Source organism: Montipora foliosa, chromosome 12 (assembly GCF_036669935.1).
Source record: "Montipora foliosa isolate CH-2021 chromosome 12, ASM3666993v2, whole genome shotgun sequence".
Classification (NCBI taxonomy): domain Eukaryota; kingdom Metazoa; phylum Cnidaria; class Anthozoa; order Scleractinia; family Acroporidae; genus Montipora; species Montipora foliosa.
In genome coordinates this window covers 5,713,204-5,718,203 of record NC_090880.1, presented here as the reverse complement: position 1 = coordinate 5,718,203, position 5,000 = coordinate 5,713,204, and the positions used below count along the sequence as shown (strand labels likewise).

General features: G+C 41.2%; 1 pseudogene; it reads left to right on the top strand.

The window, feature by feature from the left end:
• Positions 1-3,854: 3,854 nt before the first annotated feature.
• Positions 3,855-5,000, top strand: part of LOC137979319 (ryncolin-2-like) — a 1,772-nt pseudogene continuing 626 nt past the window's right edge.

The following is a 5,000-nucleotide window of genomic DNA, read 5'->3' as shown; positions in this document are numbered from 1 at the left end:
AAGCCAATACTGCATTGGGGCCAAGCCAAACGCTGCCATCAAAACGCGGGGTGAAATGGACCCCAAGAAAAGGAAAGTTAGGGTCTGGAACCTAGCATGAGGAGAAGCAACGCAAGTAATTTACAAATCAGGAGATTCCTTGGTAACAGAAGCTAATATAATGTTTCGTCCAAGGGCCAGCTGTTACCAAAAAGAGGGACAAGAATTAAATGTCTGTTTCCTCAGTGTAGTTTAACCGTAACCGTGTCTGAGAAGCTTGAGGTGATTTCCTGGGTTTTGATTGAGCAACTCTACTGCGCATAATTTCTCTAGCGTCTCTGGCGTCATTGGCGCACGCATTAGCTCACGCACACTGATAAAATGGCAGATTTTCATTGACCCCAAGCTTAATCCGTCAAGGAATGGCTATTTTCTCCTGAACGAGTACGGTGACCCGTACTTCTTATTTCATATTTTTGGCCAGTTTTTTGGTAATTTCATAAAAATGTACGGAAGGAGCAGTTACGAGTGAAACAGCCCACATTCAAGTTAAATCTACTCTTATTATATTATATCTATTAACCACAGAATGAGAAGACCAGGCTCTGCGTTCTACTATGGATTACATTCATTTAATCTAGCTAAATTTGTCACTTCCTGTCTCGGTCAGTTGAACGGACTCGTATCGTTTCAGCAACCAATACACTGCGCCAAACAACTTTGAGGCGGTTATTCAGTATAAAAAAACCGGTTTCTTAGGGCCGATTTACACGGTACGATTTTTGTCGCATGCGAGAACGACTTACGTCAGGCCCATGATTTACGATTGTTGTGTACGTCAGAAAAATGTCGTAGCATTTTAAAATATGTTTTAAAACGCTACGACAATCGTAAGTCATGTCTTATGGCCTGTCGTGAGCTTGTCGCATGCGACAAAAATCGCACCGTGTAAATCGGCCCTAAAAGCTGACGTTTCGAGCGTTAGCCCTTCGTCAGAGCGAATCGAGGAATTGTGGGTTATGTGTGGTTTTTATAGTAGAGTAGGAGCTACGCTATTGGTGGTAACATGGCAACGTGAAAATAGGAATATATTAGTTGAATGAAAAGCGTTCGTTAATACCGTCAGGATTAAGAGTGCCGATTTGGAAGATGAATTGAATTGGGTCTGATGACAGCAAAGCCTCTGATTGGTCCGCAACCAACTAACTGCAGTAGGATTATTATATGACTAGCTCCATGAGCGGGCAAGATGAACCAAATCCCGCACTGTGATTGGCTACCCGAGCGGGCAGGATGGAGCTATCTTGCCCGCTCGGGATTACTCACTTGGTCCCGCAACTTCGTCTCGGTTTTTCTAGGCCGTACTTTTCCTTTAATACAACACAGCGACGAGAAGTTTCTTTCTGTGTTTTTAATCCGACATCAACACTAACTTTGCGCGGGACTGGTACACAAGCTTCCCTATGTGGGGTACAGTCGCTACAATATGGTCTCGAGTACACCAGACAACCCATCCCCCGAGTTACCCACTCATTAGTTTAAAAAATTATATCAACCGTTTACATGAGGTGGGCGAGAAAACTCGGGTGGGCGAGACAACTCGGGGACCCCTCGCCTCGGCAGGTAGGGTAACCCTGGCAGGCGAGACAACCTTGTTCGCATGTAAACCGTTTGGCTCGACCACCCGAGACGAGACAGCAAAATAAAAATCAAAGAAGCAACAATTTGGGAGCTTATATATGTTTTTAGCGTTTACTTTCGAAAGAAAAGTTTTTTCCCGCCATAATTCTCAACGCTGTCAACGGAAAATTCTCGATTCATAATCAGCCTTTATTTAAACTACATATTAATGCTGCGTTAAGATTGTCAGTCCATTTGCTGAATGTGAAAACGCAACCATACTTAAGAAAAAAGAAAGGCAAATGATGATACGCATTTTTTGAAGATGCGTCTTAAAATACATGCATAATTAAGTAAGGTCAACTTTGTGTCGCTCACGCAATTCTCATATAGACGCTCGGCAAAGTTGTCTCGGGAAGGAGGGCTGTCTCGGGTAAGCGAGACCATATAAACAAGCCCTTAATGTCCGATTTTCCCAACCGTGTGGCGACGCCTATATCAACGAAACAATTCCTACAAATTGATGGCTTGTCACATATTGTCTCTTGCGAACGTAGGTTGGAAATGGTTGAGAAATCTTTTCAATGTGTTTTCGATTCATTGTCTTTTGGAAATTCCGGCTTTAGTCTGTATTTGTTTTTGGCGTGTTTGTGGTGCGGAGTCAACAAAGAAACGTTTGTATTGTGTTTCAATGAAAATGCTGCTGGTCACAAAAGCTCGAAAATTATCTTGTTCCAACGCCTCTCTCTCTCGTCCCTCTCTTATAAGAAGTTCCTTGGTATCTACAGAAAACAGGCAAAATCAAACATGTTTCTTCCATCTTTGGCGTTATGCAGATTTGTGCTTGACGTAAGCCGTTTGCTGTTTGTGTTTTAGTATCGTTTGACTGATCTTTGTTCTCGACCACTTAGGCAGTTCATTACAAGTCCAATTTATCAATCCATGCACATGGCCTAGGGCTCGGTGCAATACAAACGGTACCACTTCTAAGCTTACTTTACACACATGCCTCACAAAAAGAGGATCGACAACGAAGATAAATATCTAACCTGAACATTTCTTCACACTTCACTCTGGCTAAAAATATTAGTTACTTTGTCAAGTGTTCGACTATTTCCCGAGGCCAGCAAAGCTCTCCAGAAACAGCAAATGAAGGCAAGCTTCAATGGCAAACTTGTAAGGCTCCTCCTTGCCAACGAAAAATCATTTAATTGCGCCGCGACCTCGTTTCCTTGTTTTATAAATTGATCTATAGCTCTAACTGTGGCTGTATAAAATAGACTGATATCAATACGTTTTTTGAATTTTGCTCAACAGCAAAATCTGAGCTCGAGGTTTTCCATGAGCGAGAGGCTTTTTCTAATGATCTCTGATAAACAAATTTATTCCGAAGCACAAAACCCATCAATCAAAGATGAGAATAGCACAGAGACATATTGACTATTCCATCATCCCGTACGAGGGTTTCTCTTCGTGGCACCAACGGCCGGTTGTCTTAAAAGTTGTCAGAATCACCTAAAATGTTTTCCACAATGCTTTAAAAGCTCGTTTAGAGAGTTTGTAGCAGCCCTTCAAAATATTTATCTGGTCGGATGTTCTACGGGGATTTCAGGTTGCTGTAGAACGTCCTTCATGGCTTTTTTGCCCTGTCCTGAAGTTAAAGCAATCGTGACGGGTCTGATAAAAAAAAACTTTACATTTATAAGTAGTCGTCCTTTTTTCCCGCAAATTTTAGGGAACGTTTGCCCTTAATATGATTCTCAAAAAAACGACGGCCAAAATGATAGAAGTTATAAATCTTCAAATTTTCTTCCAGCGTCACAGTTCACTCTTACTCAGCTTAGTAAAATTTAAACGTTCTTCTTCTACTTTTCTGAAATATCTAGGAAATCTTTTCAGAAGAAATGTACAAAATCTTAGTACACCTCGAAAGTTTAAGTTCGAATATCCGAAAATGTTAACCCATGCTCCATCCTTCCGAACAGACAATTACCGAAATAATAATTACTCGTTGGGTGCCCATGTTCTTTTGCCAGATAAATCTCATAAAATTTTGATGAACTGTCTTATTATCAACAGAACGTTGTTTACTGCCTCGTCTGTGAGTCACTACAATGTGTTGTTATTTGATTGGTAGGAATCGATGATTCAGCATTCCCAAAATAGAGCTCAGGAGACAAGAAAAATCTAGTTTAGAAAGACTAAATGAACTGAAGCTCAAGTCTTAGAAATCATATTATACCCGCAGTTTTTGCTTCCACTTCACAAAAGAGTTTCCTGAAAGAACCAGTGCACGATGGCATTCCAGCTAGCTCTGCTTTTTACCGGGATTTTCGTTGGGACATTTGCCAAAATTTCTGTGCAAACAACAAAAAGCCCTGGTATTAGTAAACCCCAGTGCAACGTGAATAACAACTTTTACGCCGGACCACACTGCTGAAAGAAGATCGAGCAGCAACTCACTGAGATCAAAGAAGCAATCGCTGCGCTGAAGACAAACGGAACTGGCGGTTCTAACGACAAAGGTGCGCATTTACATGTATACATTTTAGATTCTGTTACTTCTAAAACATCAGTGGTTTACGTTTTCGCATCTGTTCCGTCGCAAAAATCAATCAAATTACGATCAATTGCTCAGTTTAAAAACATTTGCTAGCTCTGTATAGTATTTTCCTCTATGCCGTCCATTCAACGTTTTATATGGATAGAGATAATACCAAAACATACTGACAGAAATTCATTCCGCTTATGTAATTTTTAGTCTACAAGACCTGCGCCGATGTTTTCAACTCCGGCGAAAAGATAAGTGGTGTGTACAAAATTGATCCCGATGGTTTGGGAGAATTTGAAGTGTACTGTGATCAAAAAACGGCTGGCGGAGGATGGACGGTCTTTCAAAAAAGACAAGACGGCTCCGTAGATTTCTTCCGCGCGTGGGACGCCTACAAACGAGGCTTTGGTAATCTAAATGGTGAGTTTTGGCTTAGACTGGACAAGATTCATCGCCTGACTGTAAGCAGCAGCAACAAGCTTCGCGTGGACTTGGAAGACATTCATGGAAATACAGCATTTGCCGAGTACAGTTCAGTCACAGTGGCAAGCGAGCGAGCAAAATACCAGCTCAGTTTGGGGACATATTCAGGTTTTCAAACTCTGGTGATTAATAAACAACCCTGTGTTAATTAAGATAGACACACTTTCTCATTTCAACTAGGTGCAGTCTGTCTCTAACTGATAGAACTCAGTTCTACTGTGATGTCAGATAATTTTATCTCGCTTTGACTGACAGAATAAGAACACAGCAAACTGAAAAACCTGGTAATCATTTCACTCGTGTGGTGATAAACACGTTACATTGATTTCATGTCGGTGGCAAGTAGAGACAACAAACAATCTCTCAT